The sequence below is a fragment of the Geotrypetes seraphini genome, chromosome 1 (assembly GCF_902459505.1).
Source record: "Geotrypetes seraphini chromosome 1, aGeoSer1.1, whole genome shotgun sequence".
NCBI classification, from domain to species: domain Eukaryota; kingdom Metazoa; phylum Chordata; class Amphibia; order Gymnophiona; family Dermophiidae; genus Geotrypetes; species Geotrypetes seraphini.
In genome coordinates this window covers 227,861,585-227,880,619 of record NC_047084.1, presented here as the reverse complement: position 1 = coordinate 227,880,619, position 19,035 = coordinate 227,861,585, and the positions used below count along the sequence as shown (strand labels likewise).

The 19,035-nt window shown below is 42.8% G+C and overlaps 1 protein-coding gene across 5 annotated transcripts in view; it reads left to right on the top strand.

Moving 5' to 3' along the window:
• LOC117361967 (uncharacterized protein C4orf19 homolog) overlaps positions 1-19,035 on the top strand; it is a 196,657-nt gene that overhangs the window by 120,427 nt on the left and 57,195 nt on the right. For 2 of the 5 annotated variants that reach the window (XM_033947624.1, XM_033947616.1), the window contains exons 2-4: positions 1,919-1,960; positions 13,787-13,819; positions 15,710-15,768. The gene's annotated coding sequence lies outside the window, so the exon portion shown is untranslated. Of the gene's footprint in view, positions 1-1,918; positions 1,961-13,036; positions 13,087-13,786; positions 13,820-15,709; positions 15,769-19,035 lie in introns of all 5 variants that reach the window. The other 3 variants (XM_033947644.1, XM_033947634.1, XM_033947651.1) reach the window with 3 other exon arrangements.

The window sequence follows — 19,035 nt, the reverse complement described above, 5'->3', positions numbered from 1 at the left end:
GATGATTCTTTGAGTTTGTGTGGCCATAGAAACATATTGCTTTTGCTTGGACTGAAACAGCTCTTTGCCATCCCTAGAAGCTGCTGCCCTAAGCGACTACCTAGAGTCGTTAATAATTAAGCTGCCCTGTTTCCATATAAGGAAGCACTACTTGAGGCTCTGAATTTAGTCATAGGCTGTTTGCTAAACAAGCTAGCTTGTTCTGAGCAAAAGGCCATTTCATGGGACAGTAGTTTTCAAAGTTATTTCTATCCAGGACACTGCTTTAGCTAAATTTCCCAGAACCCTGGGGGCTAGGGTGTGTCAATTTTGGAGATGTCATAATTTTAAAAAGCACTAGTGAAAAAATGGTTCAATTTTATGTAGAAAATCAACAACTAGCTTTAAATTTTGTGTAATATGTCATTTACCTACCTGGATTTTCTAGGAAATTATGTAAAAACTAGTCTTTTAGCCCGTTACATTAACGGGTGCTAGAATATATGTCTCTCTGTCTTTCTTTCTTTCTGTCTTTCTCTCTCTCCTTGGCCCTCTTTCTCTGTCTATCTTTCTGTCCCTCTCCCTGCATCTGTGTCTTTCTTCCTTTCTGTCTGTCTCCCTCCCTCCTGCTGTCTGTCTGTCTGTCATTCTTTCCCTCCATTTCCCTGTGCAGCAGCATTTCCACCCATCTTCCCTGTGGAGCAGCAACTGCAACAGCATTTCCCTCCCCCCACTTCCCTGTGCAGCAGTGGTATTTGGCTTCCCCTCCAGGTCCCTGTGCAGCAGTAGCAGCATTCTCTCCCCCCCCCCACTTCCCTTCTCTTACCGCGATTTGGCCTGCTCCATTTGGCCCCTCCCCCGTGTTCTGGCCTGCTACGATCTGGCTGCTCCATTCGGCTCCTCCCCCTTCCCTTCCCACAGTCTAGCCTGTTCCATGGCCCGCCCCCCTTCCCTTATAGCGTTCTCCGCAGGCAGACAGGCCCAGCTTCTTCCTTTCGGCTTGCGGCTGGAGTCCTCTTTTTTGTCACCCCCCTTCCCTTCCCGCGGTCTTGTCTGCTCCTGCTGAATTTTTTTTTTAAGGTTAAAGGTGCCGCGGCGATTCGCGGCTGGAGTTCTCTTCTTTATCGCCCCCCCTTCCCTTACCGCGTTCCGAAGTTTTTAAGTTTAAAGATACTGCGGCAGCTCCTCTCATGATCTCCAGCAGTGTGGAATCCTTCTCCGACGCTGGTGAGGCTCGTGAGAAGAGGCGACGTCACGGCTTTTAAACCCCGCAATTGGCACAGTACAGGTGCAGAAGACAGTCTTGGAGACTCGCGCATGCGCACTCTGCTGACCACGGAACTACAGATCAAGGATCAGGGAACATGGTGGTAAGAGTGCGCATGCACGCTTAGCATTTTATTATAGTAGAAATACAAGTTTATTAGGATTTTATATACAGGTAGATTTTATATACAGGATTTTTACAATCAGGTACTCAAACATTTTCCTTGTCTGTCCCGGTGGGATCACAATCTATCTAATATACCTGGGGCTATGGAGAATTGAGTGACTTGCCCAGGGTCACAAGGAGCAGCGTGGGGTTTGAACCCACAACCCCAGGGTGCTGAGGCTATAGCTCCAACCACTGCACCATGCTGAATTATATTTAAATACTCTGATAACACTGGTCAACAAAAAAAAGTTTTTCATTGCTACTGAGAACTTAGTTAATTTAATTATGCTGCTTTCAGATTTGTAATTGAAGTTCAGCTAGCATGTCAGGTTTCTGAGATACACGTTACTGATTTTTTTAGACAGTTTGCCATATTGGCACAATATGGCAAACTTGTGTTAAGGAATTTACTCTGAAAACAAACACGAAAACAATAAGGAGACATGTTACAGCATATATTTACGCCTCTCTTAACTTGCACAATTCTGCTTTCTCCTTTGACAGTGACAAGTCTCTAACCAGATGATCAAGATCTTGAGTTAACAGGTAAGGTTGTTTTTCATCCACTTCAGGTTCATACAACTCCTCCACAACAGCAGAGGCACATTCTTCATCTGAACTTTCAGCACATTATGCTGCAGATGTGGATGGAGGAATTGGAACTGGTTTCTCTGAGTCATGAGCAGGGCAGGATTAATTCGTCGAGGGCCCCTAAGCACACAAGTACACTGGGCCCCTGCCCTGCCCCACCCCACCATGCACCCAGGCAGAAACAGGAAGCTGCGTCAGAGGGAAGCTTTGGGAAAGCAGCACCACTTGCACAATTACAGTTCCTGTTGCCTTTCTTACCCACGTTGCTTGCTTGTCTTACTTTCCGTCGATTGGGGGGGGGGGGACGTTGCCGATTGGGGAGGCTCGCGTTGCCAATCGATGCTGGAGACGCCCATCGCCGTTTGGAAAAAAACAATGTTGATGCTCTCCTTCATCGGGCCCCCCTGACCATTTCGGGCCCTAGGCACGTGCCTACTTGGCCTATTGGTTAATCCTGCCCTGGTCATGAGGAACGGGCTTAATTGCTGAAGGGCAATCGGGATACACAATTTTTGATTTATTGCTCTATGTGAATAACAGTCTGAGTGATGATTTGTTGGTTCACGCCACACCATGGGTACAGCGAAAGGCATCTTCTTCCATTTCCCATTCAGCCACTGGGTTAATCCAGAATAGCAGACAGTGCAGGCCACATGAGGTCCCCACGCTTTATCTTGGTCACCAACTTTACAGCCAAAATAATGCTTGTATGCACTTTGAAGTGTGCTGGACAGATTCTTTCACTGATCTTGTGCAGTAAATTGTCCGCAGACATAATAGAAATTATCAGGATGGTTAACACTGGTAGAAAAAGCAGCACAATCACTTTTTAGTATAAACTTTCAAATTACTGGTATATGTGATCAATGAGCTGTTCTAAAATGCAATATTGTGTTATAGAAACAGTAAAATACTGATGCTTCACGATAGCGTTATTGACTAAAATGATATAAACACAAACTGATGCATAACTTAAAAACAGGATGTGATAGATGGAAACTGTTTTCAGATGTAGAGTCAGCATGAGGCCCTTGTTAAGGTACAGGTGACAGAACTCCAGTAGCAAAATGCTTGTTAACCAGTGTAATAGTTTTCATGTGTTTGCATTGCATTTTAATGGATTTCCAAGTATAATCTGAAAGGAAAGAATCTGAAAACCTCAAGAATGATTGTAGAGTTCGATGTTGGGGTTTACATGATAAACTGGTTCAAAGTAAAAATAAATAGCAACTGGACACAAATGTGTGTGTTTGTGTGTTGGGGGAGGGAGGTTCGTTTGTCTGAGGCAAGAGGGAGTGGGCATCCCTCCTGCTGATAATCTTCACAGGGGAGAGGGGGTGTCAGGAGTATGGGGGTTCTGGGTTTCCGAGGCAGGAGGGAGTGGGCCATCATTTGGGGGGGACCAACACAGCCTTTTTTTTTTTTTTTTTTTTTAATGGTGACAGATCTTGTGCCTGTGTAACACATGCATAACATCTGTGACTATTAAAAAAAAAAAAAAAAAAAAGGTTTTCCTGCCCCGAACAGCTGAGTGGCAGGAGGCTGCTTCGGGGCTTCCCCTGCTGGCTCTGTGCATGTGTCAAAGGGCTAGATTCACTAAGCCCAACGATCAAGTTCCGACCACTTAGCGACCCCTTTGCGACACGATTTACTAACCTGTGTCCCAATCATCCTCCGATCCGCGCATGAAAATGAGGGAGAACGGCATTCAAATGATGTCAGGCAGCGATTCACTAACAAAAAGCCTGCAACACCGACTGGGCTGGCCGATCACAAACAAGTGACTGCTGAGGACCAGTCATTCAGGTCCTTTCCAAATGCCCTGCCTTCAGCCGCCCTGCTTTTCTGCCCCGATCTGTTCCTGAAAATGTTTGGCGCGTCTGCCAGGAGGATCATGGCTGCTAGCCCAGTTTACAGAACTCAAACAAGCTCCTGTCGCTGCCATCGGCGCCCCCTTCAGAAAGCCAACCCATGCCGAAAAAAATTACAGCAGTCCTCCCGCTTTCGGAAGCACATGTGCTCCTAAAAACTCTGTAGCGGCTCTCTGTCCCGATCTCCTGCTTTCAGCCCTGACTCTCCACGGGCTTGCAAAGAAAAAATAAAGCAAAAATTAGTTTTAAAAAAGTTTCCTGCTTTGCACAGAGGGCCAGCGCATGCGCAGATCATCTACAGATGGTCTGCACATGCGCTGGGACAACTATAGAGCGATCCGGGTGGTCAGTTGGGGACGTGATTCCGATCGCCCTCATGATTCATGAATCATCCCCCTGGACATAGATCAGATCGGATCCCTCATGGATCAGATTCGATCCGTGCCCTTAGTGAATCTAAGTCGTTTTTCCAACATTAATTGGATGGGATTACGGCACACCTCCACCAAACTTATTTGCATGCAAAGTCATTTGAACATCAATTGCCGTTTTTAAATATCCGACAATATATCGGCTCCACAGCGACCCACAGGATCTTAATGATGATTTTTATGTATGTTATTTATGTTAATGGAGCTGTGTAAACCTCAGAAGAGATTTCTGCCACCATCCTGCTCAAACTTCAGTGGAGACACTGAGATGGAAGAAAAGGGCTGCGGGCTCTAAAAGTCAAAGGAATTGTAAAGGCCTGCTTTATTCTCACCTCAGAGGAAGAGAAGACCATTCTCTGCCTTTTTACTCCAAACACCTCAGTTCATGACTAAGACTCAACTTATTATTTTTCAGTTATCATTCTACTACATGTGGAGCTACTTTTTACATAGAATATAGATGGTCAGGTTGGGACATGCTCAATCCTAATGGCATTTTGGAAAATATCTACTGATACAGAGCCTGTGATTAAAAAAAAAAAAAGTATATGCTGGCATGTGCAACAGAAGCAGCTATTGTACAAAGCTACATGTTGAAAACATGAATGGCAGTTTCCACATGGAGGTGTCAGCACATACATGTAAAAGTGTTGATTTCACTGCTTCTATGTGTAAGTGGTGATATGTTCATGTGAAGCTGTCTCATCTTACAAATCTACACTTATGCCATCATTTAAAATAGTGAGATTGCATTTTTAACTAGGTTTAAGTTGTCTACTTGTGAAACCTTACTCACGTATGCTGATGACATTTTTATCCTGATAGAGATAGATCCGGATATTACTGATTTAGTGCCTAAAGTAAATCTTTGTATCTCTAAACTTCTAATGTGGGCCCAGTCTGTTCAGATGAAATCGAATGCATCTAAGACAAAACTGCTGTGGCTCGGCCCAAAATTGGATTGTCTCCCTAGTTCTGTAGTACTGGCTTCTAGATCCTCCCTACAAATTAAGTTTTCTGCTAAGATCCTAGGAGTCCTCCTCGACTCCTCACTTTCCTTCAAGGATCAAATCAACTCTATGATTAAGAAATGCTTTTTCATCAACACCATTTTTCCATCTTGGTTCAGTCGATTATTTTATCTCACCTTGACTATTGTAATGTCCTTTATCTCACTATTACAAAAGCCTGTTTTTCTAGACTTCAATTGGTCCAGAATACAGCTGCTAGATTGATTTTCGGGAAATACAAGTTTGATCATGTGACCCCACTGCTTTATAATCTCCACTGGCTCCCTGTATATTTTAGAATCCAGTTTAAATGTGCCTGTGTCACTTTTAAAATCCTCTGTGGTATTTTTACTCCCCTAGTTCCTTTTTTTCTGGAACTCTTATAAATTCTCTTTTGCAAGGGGTGATCAACAATTCAAGCTGTCTTGTCCATCTAGTAAAGGTATTAAAACAGGGGTGCCCAATAGGTCGATCGCAATCGACCGGTAGCTCGCCAAGGCAAAGTGAGTCGATCACCCAGGACTCACTTTGCCTTGGCGATCTATCGGGCCGATCAGTCTTCCTCTCCCCGACGTCAAGTCGGCAGAATTGACATCGGGGAGAGGAATGCTGGTCGGCCTGAAGCAGGGAGAGCTTGGGTCGGCGTCGGCTTTGGGGCCTATTATCCATTGGTAGCGGTTTGGATCCTGTTCCCCGATGGCAGCGGCAGTGGCAGTGGCTTGGGGAAGGGCAGGGAGAAAGAAAGAAAGGGGGCAGGCAGGGAGACAGAAGGAAAGAAGAGAAACAGAAAAAAAGAAAGGGGGCATGAAGAGAGAAAGAAAGAAAGGTCAGGGAGAGAGGAAGAAAAAGTTGGGGGAGGGAATGAGGTGTGGAGCAGAGGAAGCATATAGGCTGAAAGAAGGGAAGAAAGATTGGATGCACAGTCAGAAGAAGAAAGTGCAACCAGAGACTCATGAAATCACCAGACAAGGTAGGAAAAATGATTTTATTTTAAATTTAGTGATCAAAATGTGTCTGAATTTATATCTGCTGTCTATATTTTACAATATGGTCCCCTTTTACTAAACCGCAATAGTGGTTTTTAGCGCAGGGAGCCTATGAGCGTCGAGAGCAGCAATGGGCATTCAGCGCAGCTCCCTGCGCTAAAAACTGCTATTGTGGTTTAGTAAAAAGGGAGAGGGATGGGTATTTGTCTATTTTTGTATGGTTGTTACTGAGGTGACAGTGCATAGAGTCATCTGCTTTGACCTCTTTGAAAAAACCCCGGAATAGGAATGATAATTAACATTTTCTATGCGTACAGTGTGCGTTGTGTTTTTTTAAAATTTTATTGTTGGTAGATCATTTTGACTTGGTCATTTTAAAAGTAGCTCGCTAGTCAAAAAAGTGTGAGCACCCCTGTATTAAAAGAATCAAGACCCTTGGTCGATCTCTGTCTTTTAAGTTTACTCGACTTTGGAAGGACCTTCCACTTTGCTTAAGAAGTTCTGGTTACCTTCCCTTTTTCTGTAAGTCTCTGAAAACCATTCTGTTTACTAAACATTTTGGAAACTAATCTTTCTTGATAATTCTCTATATGCCATTATTGGCCTAACTTAATCATTGTAAACCGAGTTGAGCTTTCCTGGATTGAAGTCTCGGTATACAAAACTAAGCATTAGATTAGATTAGATTCATTTTGAAGAACATTGACTGCATGGGATTAAAACGCATGACTCCCTTAATCCCTCATGTAAAGCCCTGATTGAAACTAGTACTTTTGTAAAAATTATGTATTCCTTTCAGCTGACATAAAAACAAATGTGAAAAATTTTCACCATACACGTGTATTACTTTTATAAAACAGGGAATACACACAAATTTTTGGTCCACCTGAGCCATGCCCAAACTATACCCCTTTGAAAATTTCTTCATGGTATAGTACAAGGCTCTACAAATCCCAGGTGCTGGTTTACCTATGCGGGATATTCCATAAATTGTGCCAAAACTAAGTTAATTTAGAAACACTGTTTAAAATGGTGAAAAATGGTAAAAATAAAGCGCCTGCCAGCACCTAAATAAAAGGTGCCAGAATTATGCCTAATATTTGGCTAGGTCCTGCTAAATGGGAAGAAAATCTATGGTCAAATCACTACATATTGGATTTTTTAATTTATTAGAAGAAAAGAAGTCCTATTCTAAACTCGAATTCAAAAGAGATTCAGAAGTTTAGGAAAATAATGGATCCATCTAAATTCTGGAATAATTTAGGCCCTCTTTTACAAAGGCACGCTATGGGGCTCATAATTGAAAGAGAAAAACGTCTAAAAACAAGCCTAAGTCGGCACTTGGACGATCACAAACGAAAGACGTCCAAATGCCAATAATCGAAACGGTTTTGGGCATGTTTACAAATGACCTAGGCCTTCCCAGTGCCGCTGAACGACCAGAGCTAAATTGGGCATTTCAGGAGGAATGTCGAGAGTAGGATTTAGGTGGGATGTGGGCCATGCTAGACTTAGTCGTACTGAATGTATAACCAAAAGTTTTGCAACACAGCCTAGACTTAACTTGGACGTTGTGACTTAGGCCATTTAAAACATGGTCTAAGTCACAAAAACTAAACTAAAGTGACCAGATAAGCACTTCAAACGCAACGTACAGACCCTCCCACACTACCCCAGTGATCACCGACCCCCCACCCCCATAAAAATTGTAATAACAACTTTAAATATCTGTCTCCAGACCATCAGCACCTGGCAGCCTGGCATAGGAAAGCCTAGTCGAGCTGCACAGAGGCATCTTACGTCATCTTAGGGGTGGGTTAGGGACCCATGAAGAGCAGGACCCAGGCTCATAATCCACTGTAAGCACTGCATTCATGGTGCAACATGTGCACTCCCCAAAAACCCCCCAAACCCTTTTGCACTGCCCTATAAGTGGCTCCTGCAGCCATAAGGGCTATTGGGGTGGTAGATAAGTGGGTCTAGGACTCTCCCGTCGCTGTCCGACTCTCCTTTCGCCCGCCCCGACTCTCCTCTGGCCAGCCCGACTCTCCTTTAGCCCGCCCCGACTCTCCTCTCCCCCTGAAGTCCTGTCCCCACCCTGAAAGCTTGATGCCCCCCCCCGACGTCCGATTCACCCCCCCCCCGCAGGACCGCTCGCATCCCCACCCCGAAGGACCGCTCGCGCTCACACACGCACCCGCACCCCCACCCCGAAGGACCGCTCGCACCCCCACAGCCTCCCCTCAGGACCGCCGGCAGAGGAAGCAGCAGGACGATGGTAGGCAGCTTCTACATGATGGGGGGGTGGGGAGGCTGTGGGGGTGCGAGCGGTCCTTCGGGGTGGGGGTGCGGGTGCGTGTTCGAGTGTGAGCGGTCCTTCGGGGTGGGGGTGCGAGCGTTCCTGCGGGGTGAATCGGACGTCGGGGGGTGGAACTATGTAAAAAAAAAGGGGATAACGCGCTCACGAATATAACGCGCATGGTTATACTCGGTTTGTAAAAATCGTGTATAACGGGTGCGTTATATGTGTGAAAATACGGTAATACTGTTCTTTCAAGGACCCTTCTAGGATTCATAGTTTTGTCTGATTGAGTGAAGGAGTGTAATCAGTTTGGACCCCTGATGCAGGCAATCTGTGCCGAAATATGGTCCATGTCAGGTCTTTCAATAAACTATACTTCATTATTCTCATCTCTGAGGCTCTTGGTGCTTTTCTTCATTCACCGGATTGGCGTGTACTTTGTATCCCTCTTCTGGCTTTTCATTTGAACTTCAGAAAAGGCTTTTGGTATGAGTAGGATATGTTCCAAAGTCATACTACTAACTATATAATGGACACTGCAAAAAGCTTGAAAATTAGTGGTCATACTTGGTGGTCTAACTTCATTATTGCAACTACTGTAAACTAAACTAAAGCTTAACTTTGTATACTGAGTCATCATTCTGAGAAGGCTCAACTCAGTTTACAGCAATTAAATAAACAGGAAATGGTTTACAAAAGATAAATAAAAAATAATAGCAAAATTTCAAAAGAATTAATTTTCAAAATGTTTGGCAAATAGAGTAGTTTTTAAAGATTTACGGAAAAATTGAAACGAACTGGAATAAACCCCTTAAAGATCATTTGAAAAAATGTGCAAGAATAAAATGTGTTCAGGGCAAGTATGGTTGACCAAGGGCAACATTTGCATGGTGCCAAATATTAACTTGGTTGCCAAATGGGTAATGGAAGCATAGGATGCCATTCCCTATAAAATACTGAGGGAAGTCTTTGCTGAAGTGGGGTAAAATTAACACCATGAATGGGCTAAAAGACAGTAAAACTCATGATGCTGCAGATGAATTGGATGACCAAAATAACGATGTTGAAGATGTCTTTGTCATCCAACATTAGAGAAGTTGACTTTCACTTTCTATTAGACATTCTAATGATAAGCAGTCAGGTTTTGATAAACTTGACTAGATAAGAGGCCCTTTTAGGACTGAAGGTGCATCAAGCCCAGTATCCTGTTTTCAAAAGTGGCCAATCCACTAAATCCTGCATGTCCTATTTTGTACATATGAGCCACATGGAACTTAGCGCACACTAATGTCCATTAGTGCATGCTAAGCTTTAGTAAAAGGGCCCTTCAATTATTAGCATATATAGAATTTCTATTTAATGACTTTGACTTTCTATTTAGATATGTTGCCACTGAAGAGACAGATTTGAATGAATTTGATCAAATAAATTGCTTAAATTTTACAAGAATTTTTATTTTTGTTAATACATGTGATGTTCTCTGACTTACTGCAATTTCAGCACATAGTTCTGATGAATCCTCAGTTTCTAACCTTTACTTATGCATGGGTCAATGCGGTTTATGCTTTTTTGACTCAAAATCAGCTAGTAACTTGTGCATAAGATTGACTTATAGATGAGCATACATGGTACTTATTATTCGGGCTGAGACTCCACCAGCCTGATGAATGTGATTCTGAATACCTTATCTAACTTGCCCCAACATATTTTTTCTTTCTGTTTCAGCCTTAGCATTGTATTACTGTTATCAGTGTAGAAATATTGGATTTTAATTTAACATTAAAGGTCAAAAACTAAACAAGGAATTAGCATTTCCTACTCTATGTAGATCCCAGCCTGAAAGCTTTAATTTACACTTCTGCATGACTCACAGTAGGTATCTTCATTACAAGTGCTGATGGCTCCCATTACACTGCAGAAATATGTAGGTTATTCTGTTTTGTATTTGTAATCTTTTCCTTCACAAGCAAGTGAGTATGAGCTAGATTCACTAAAACTTCCGATCCTGTCTCGACGATCGCAAAACCAGTTTTACTGGTTTTGCGATCGTTCCCCCACACCGACCCAATTTACTAAACTGCTGCCCGATCAAATCTCCTGCCCAATCCGATCCATCCATACAAATGAGGGGAAATCGCATGAACAAGTAGGAAGCCATTGAAGAAGAAACATCGATTGAGTTTGCCGATCCAAAATAAAGCGACTACTGAGGACCAGTCACTTACTGTCCTGTCCAACTCTCCTGCTCTCCTCCTGCCCATATCTTAGTGGGGGTGGGGGGTAGGGGTGTCACCTGGCTAGGAGGCCTTGGGCTCCCTCCTGTCCCGATGCTGGCATTAAGGTCTAGCACGCATGGCAATTCAGCACTGCTATTCCACGCGTTAAAGCCCTAACGCACCTTTGTAAAAGGAGCCCTATGTTTAGTATTAATTATTGGGTCCTTTTACTATGGCACACTAGCCGATTTAGTGTGCGCTAAATGCTAACGCGTCCATAGATTATAATGGGCACGTTAGCATTTAGTGCATGCTAATATTTAACACGCACTAAATCAGCTAGTGCACCTTAGTAAAACCATGCCTAAAACCATGCCTAAAACCATGACGTTAGGCTTAAAGAATTACCTATGGATAGGAGAAAATGTGCTGTTTATGTTCCTCCTCCAGATCACACACTTCACCTCTTAGGGCTTATGATATTGATTTTAAACCACTTCAATAGCTTTTTCTGTAACGCTTATTTATTTATTGGATTTCTATCCCACATGATCCAAAGTTCTTAGTGAGTTACAATCAAACATTCATAATTAAAAATAAACACAAAAACATAAATAGATCTAGAACACTTAAAAATGGGACCTACAATGCAGATAAAGATACATTCTCACTAAGGATTTTTACAAAGGTTTTCCCATCTGCTCCTGTTAATACAGCTATTTATATACCATACTTCTCAGGTGCTAATGGTGCTTGACTGTCTGCTGTGTTCTTCTCAGCACAATGCATGTATGAATGATTCATTATGATTGTACATTGCTGAATACTATACAGAAACAGTCTCTAGTTAAGCAGTTCTATCAAGTACCAATGAAAAGCACAATATATCCTTACATAAAATAAATAAATGAAATAATATCAGTTACCAATCAAAAGGACATTGCTATCAGTTATCAAATGTACATTGTGAATATATTCTTAAATAGTTTATTCTGTATCAAAAACAAACAAACAAATCCTCAGTTTCTTTTATGTTATCATTTTATTGCTCATATTAAGTAAGGGTTAGATTTACTAAAGTGTGTTACTATGTTTGCATACATTAACAATTCACATTGGGCATATTTCCTAAAAAGGGTTAAGTAAACATAAGCGTTGTGTCAGTCCAAGGAGCCATTGAGCCCAGTATCATGTTTCCAACAGCAGCCAAACCAGGCCAATTTCGGTTGGCCCAGGTGCCTCATGTCCCACCTGTGGACGGGGTTTGAACCACCTGGGCCAATCAGGCCCTAAGGCCAGCCATTCGAGGGATGGCTGACCTGCCAGACTGACAGGCTTGGCACCCGACTGGCCGGCCAACTTCTACAGGTACCGGGAAGGAGGATTGGGTGTGGGGGGTCGAGAGGTCAGCGGGGGGGTGATCGTGGGAGGGGGGTACGACGAGGGCAGGAGGGCCTGGGATCTCTCCTGCCCATATCTTAGTGGGGGTGGGGGGTTAAGGTTCGCCTGGCCAGGGGGGCTTGGGCTCCCTTCTGGCCCAATTGTTGGGGGGTCACGGCTCACCAGGGCAGGAGGGCTTGGGCTCCCTCTTGCCCCGATCATTGTGGGGGGGGGTGGATTCTGTAACCGGTGTTGTTTTTGACAGACACCGGTTACAGAATTCAGCTTTTAGGCAAAGGACTGGCTCCTCATTCGCCTAAAAGTCCTTGTTTTGGGCGTTTGAGACTTAGGCTTTTTTTAGGTTGATGATGTGGTGTAAGTTTAGACGTAGTGGTGGTCTGGGCGTTTAAACAGCTGAACGTAGAGGCAGGCCATTATTAAAAAAAACCTCCTTTTAGACATTTTTTTTTTATAATGGACATTTTCCATGCTTCTACTTTCAACGTTTAGGGTCTTAGGCCAAAAGGGGACTTAGACTGTTTTGGGTTTTTTTATTATGCCCCTCCACGTGAAAAAATACTTTCTCCTGTTTGTTTTAAATGTGTCACTGTGTAAATTCATGGAGTAACCCCTAGTCTTTGTACTTTTTGAAAGATTAACAATTGATTCACATTTACCTGTTCCACTCCACTAAGGATTTATAGACCTGTATCATAACTCACTTCAGCTGTCTCTTCTCTGTGTTGAAGAGCCCTAATCTTTTTAATCTTTCCTCTTATGAGAGACCTTTCATCCCCTTAATCATTTTGGTCTGCTCTTCTGTGTACCTTTCCAGTTCCACCATACAATATTCAAGGTGTGGTTTCACCATGGAACCATATAGAGGTATGATGATATTTTTTGATTGCACGTAATGAGAGTTAACAGTCATAATTAATGTGCCTTAAGTACAAAATCTCTGTGGTAACTGTTGGGGTCATGTCCAGCATTCCCCCTTGTAGTTACCCTACAGATAAATACTGTAATTTTCAGGCTCTATGAATATACAGTACATAATTTCCTTGCCCTATTTTAAGGTGCTACTGCATTACTATGCACTAACCTTTATTTCTTATTTTAAAGAAAATGTATATTATGGTCCTGTAATTTAGTTTTCATTTTAGAAAAGTAATTTTATTTTATACTCTGCAATTATGTATGTTTATTTTTTGGGAAACCGCTTTGTTTCAAGGCGATATATAAATAAATTTGGCATTGTTGCTCAGAAGCAACATGTGTTTTCCATGGCTCTTATGGGAAATCTGCTTCTCTAAATGCCTTATCAGAATAACATAGGGCCCCTTTTATCAAGTCATGATAGAGCATTTTAGCACAGGCCAGTGAGATAAATGCTCCGAGGCTCATTCAAGTCCTATGAGCATCAGAACATTTACCTCGCAGCCTGCACTAAAATGCTCTACCGCAGCTTGATAAAAGGAGGCGATAGTAAAAGAAACAATTTCAGATGAAAATCAGATTTTGAAACATCCAATTCAACAGGTATTTTGTCTTGGTGTTTTTTATAGACTTTGTTTTCTCCCCATAGGTAGATAATGCAGGTGGCAGCATATTTCATGAGGTGAAGTATGAGACAATTTTGGAAAGTTTAAAAATCTCAAATTAAGGGGGGGACATTCATGAAAGGGCATTAAGTGCATTAGCTTTCATGAATTCCCCCTCATGTGACCAAGATGTATACTCCACATTTCCTACTTTCATTCTCAAATTAGCATTATCCTTTATCAAAGTGGGTAGCACCAAATTCATTTTTTCAATATCTTTTTTGACTTCGTCAGCTCCTGATGCTAATTGAGCCGTCTTTATCTACTTTAACTTCCGCGTGCCATATTTCTTGAAGCAAACCATTCATTTGTGGAATCAGAGTTTTTCCTAATCCCAGCTGTCTCCCAAATAATATCAAAAGTAATAACAGCAGGGTATTGAGAAAGAAATTATGTAATAGAGAAACCTTAATTTCAGAAGCACTCACAACCAGTTCTCCAGTTGCTGCCATCACTCCTCCTACCAGTGCAAATAGTGTTGCTTGGAACCTGCCAAGACCACATTGAGCTGCCTCATGCAGTGGCCTGATACCAGGTTCCTCTTTGCCCACAATACTCATATCTCCTGCTGAAGAAGTCCTCAGAACTCCAATAGGACACCTGTCACTTTGGACAATAATAAAGCTGTCAAACTGTGGCTGTTGTAGGGAATTCTCAACTCCAAGCTTTGAGATGCGTCATACACAAGAGATCCAGCTGTGGCTCCCTCTTTCTGTGGCTTCTCTACTGGGCCCACACTGGATCCTGAATCCTTTGCCCACAGCACAAAGGCATCATTCGCTCCTCACAAAGGCATCAATCGAGCCCGACAAAGGTTTCAGAGGGAAAGGCCTTTGGGATTCTGCCAGGCATTATGACATCAGGGAAAGGAATTGGGACTAGTATAATGTCTTTCTCTAGGTATATGACCACACTCAAAGCAGTTTACATACAAGTTATTCAAGTATGTCCACTGTCTGTCTAATGTACCTGGGGTAGTGGAGGATTAAGTGATTTGCTCAAGGTCACAGGGAGCAGGATTTGAACCCACAACCTCAAGGTGCTGAGGCCGTAGCTCTAACCATAGCCCCACACAAGCAATTTCAGTGACCAAGAGCTTCTCCTGCCTAGTTAAATCACTTTTAGTATCGTCCCCCTGTTATAGACTCGAACAGAGGTCGGCAACCTTTTTAAAGCAAAGAGCCATTTCATCCTAAATGTCTGACCCAAAATTTACAAAGAGCCGCAAAGGGTAGAGAAGGGGGGTTGAGAAATTCCAGGTCTCTCACTCTCTCTTCCCTCCTAGCTTCTCTCTCCTCTTTCTCCCCTTCAACCCCTCGCAGGTCTCTGCACCTCTCATCCCTCCTACCCCTCCCCCATAATGATAAACTAGAGGAGAGGGGCAAAAGCAACAAGCATGTCTAATGGAGCTGCCACCATCTTGATACACTCCCTGTGGCCACCTCCAGTGCCACCTTCATAGCTCTTTATTTTGGCATTTAATTTATAGACACATTTAATACGTCCAACACTGCCATATCATATCTAACACGAGATAAGAGAGTTTGAAATTTGTTTTTAAAAATGGCTGTGGTTGCTTGAGGAACGGATCTTATTTTTGCATTTCTAACTGAAAAGCAACAAATGGTCATTAGTCTACTGATCATCATTACACAGGTTTTTCTGCCTAAAGGTATAGTGCACCCTTCTCTGAATCATAACTGCATCTTTATATGTTCATTCCAATCAAATATTAATGAATGTAGGTGCGACATTGCAATGTTTAATAAAAAGAAAGTTTTAAAAAACATCAATGATTGTAGTTGCCTTGATAAAGTGACACTGTATGCATAGATGTTGGTTGTATTGTCTTCAAAGAGAACTTAGACTTTATGAATGAAATGCAATACATTTGTTTCTTATTCTAGGTCTAAGACTTTTGAAGATCTAAGCACTCGGAACTGCCCAATGGCATATTCCCTGACAGGTAGAAACAAAAATTATTTTATCTTCTGGTAGCAAAACTAGATAAAGATATCAGAATCGCAGGTGCCATCTGGAATTATGGAATATTCCGGAAAGAAATCAAAATTATGTTATTTAGGAAATATGTCTTGAAATGCTAATCCAATGGCTGACCAATAATAAGCTTTAAAAACAAACGAGGAAGTGGAGTCGATAGACTGAATAAACCAATTTTATTTTCACAGATGAATCTATATATATAAAATCGGAGGTATGTATGTGTGTATGTATGTATGTGTGTGTGTAACATAGTAACATTGTAGATGACGGCAGATAAAGACCCGAATGGTCCATCCAGTCTGCCCAACCTGATTCAATTTAAATTTATTTATTTTTTTTTTCTTCTTAGCTATTTCTGGGCGAGAATCCAAAGCTTTACCCGGTACTGTGCTTGGGTTCCAACTGCCGAAATCTCTGTTAAGACTTACTCCAGCCCATCTACACCCTCCCAGCCATTGAAGCCCTCTCCTGCCCATCCTCCTCCAAACGGCCATGCACAGACACAGACCGTACAAGTCTGCCCAGTAACTGGCCTAGTTCAATCTTTAATATTATTTTCTGATTCTAAATCTTCTGTGTTCATGTGTTCATGTGTGTGTATGTGCCGCGATCACGCAAAAACGGCTTGACCGATTTGAACGAAACTTGGTATGCAGATCCCTCACTACCTGGGATGATATGTTCTGGGGGTCTCGCGGCCCACCTGCACACGTGGGCGGAGCTACAAACATAAAATCAGATTTCACACATTCATGTCAATGGAAAAAATGTAAAAAGCTGCCATTCTCACAGTAATTCAAAAACGGCTTGACCGATTTGAACGAAACTTGGTATGCAGATCTCTCACTACCTGGGGTGATATGTTCTGGGGGTCTCGCGGCCCACCTGCACACGTGGGCGGAGCTACAAACAGAAAATCAGATTTCACCCATTCATGTCAATGGAAAAAATGTAAAAAGCTGCCATTCTCACAGTAATTCAAAAACGGCTTGACCGATTTGAACGAAACTTGGTATGCAGATCTCTCACTACCTGGGGTGATATGTTCTGAGGGTCTCGCGGCCCACCTGCACACGTGGGCGGAGCTACAAACAGAATATCAGATTTCACCCATTCATGTCAATGGAAAAAATGTAAAAAGCTGCCATTCTCACAGTAATTCAAAAACGGCTTGACCGATTTGCACGAAACTTGGTATGCAGATCCCTCACTACCTGGGGTGATATGTTCTGGGGTTCTCGCGGCCCACCTGCACATGTGGGCGGAGCTACAAACAGAAAATCAGATTTCACCCATTCATGTCAATGGAAAAAGTGTAAAAAGCTGCCATTCTCACAGTAATTCAAAAACGGCTTGACCGATTTGCACGAAACTTGGTATGCAGATCCCTCACTACCTAGGGTGATATGTTCTGGGGGTCTCGCGGCCCACCTGCACACATGGGCGGAGCTACAAACAGAAAATCAGATTTCACCCATTCATGTCAAAGGAAAAAATGTAAAAAGCTGCCATTCTCACAGTAATTCAAAAACGGCTTGACCAATTTGAACAAAACTTGGTATGCAGATCCCTCACTACCTGGGGTGATATGTTCTGGGGGTCTCGCGGCCCACCTGCACACGTGGGCGGAGCTACAAACAGAATATCAGATTTCACCCATTCATGTCAATGGAAAAAATGTAAAAAGCTGCCATTCTCACAGTAATTCAAAAACGGCTTGACCGATTTGCACGAAACTTGGTATGCAGATCCCTCACTACCTGGGGTGATATGTTCTGGGGTTCTCGCGGCCCACCTGCACATGTGGGCGGAGCTACAAACAGAAAATCAGATTTCACCCATTCATGTCAATGGAAAAAGTGTAAAAAGCTGCCATTCTCACAGTAATTCAAAAACGGCTTGACCGATTTGCACGAAACTTGGTATGCAGATCCCTCACTACCTAGGGTGATATGTTCTGGGGGTCTCGCGGCCCACCTGCACACATGGGCGGAGCTACAAACAGAAAATCAGATTTCACCCATTCATGTCAAAGGAAAAAATGTAAAAAGCTGCCATTCTCACAGTAATTCAAAAACGGCTTGACCAATTTGAACAAAACTTGGTATGCAGATCCCTCACTACCTGGGGTGATATGTTCTGGGGGTCTCGCGGCCCACCTGCACACGTGGGCGGAGCTACAAACAGAATATCAGATTTCACCCATTCATGTCAATAGAAAAAATGTAAAAAGCTGCCATTCTCACAGTAATTCAAAAACGGCTTGACCGATTTGAACGAAACTTGGTATGCAGATCCCTCACTACCTGGGGTGATATGTTCTGGGGGTCTCGCAGCCCACAACTCTATGTTGCTTGCTCAAGGGTGGGTTCACCCAAGAATTTATATGTTCTTGCTCCTGGAGGTGAAACTAAAAATGTTGTTTATAATCACTTTTTGCGTTAGTTGTATTGTATTCATTTTGTCAAATATTTCACATTATAATTTGAATATATGTGTGTGTGTGTATGTATGTATGTTCCAGCATAACTCTTCAATGCATGGACAGATTTCAACCAAACTTGACATACACATTACTTACTATCTGAGGACAAACACTGTGGGGGTGGGAAGGGGGGGATTTGTAAAAATGATTGAAAATGACAGATTTTAGTATCTACCCCATGGTGTTTTCGGGCTCAAGATGAATACTCAGCATAACTCTGAAACGCATGGAGAGATTTCAACCAAACTTGGTACACATATGACTTACTATCTGGGGAAAAATATTGTGCAGGTGGGACGGGGTAAAATACTGTGGGGGTGTTAAAATTATCAAAAGCGACTGATATTAATGTCCAACCCATAGTTTTCGGGCTCGCTGAGATGAATACCCACACTCCCGATGCCGTTTAAGTCTAAGTTCAGCCCCATAGAGAGGGACATTCCTTTGGGACATGTGGAGGGTAGGGGGTTGGGACATGGGGGTGGGGCATATGGGACATGTGGGGGGGGGATAACATGGGGGGTGGGACATGTGGGACATAGGGGGTTGGGACATGTAGGGGGTTGGACATTTTGGGATAAATAAATATCTGGGCAACGCCAGGTAATCAGCTAGTCAGTCAATAAAACCAAATGCAGCTATCGAGCTGTGAAGTACCAATGAATGGTAACTTGATCCAACAAGTGTAGCAATTTACAATATCGGTCTGTTGAATGAAACAGCATCTAGATGGCCAGTATGTAG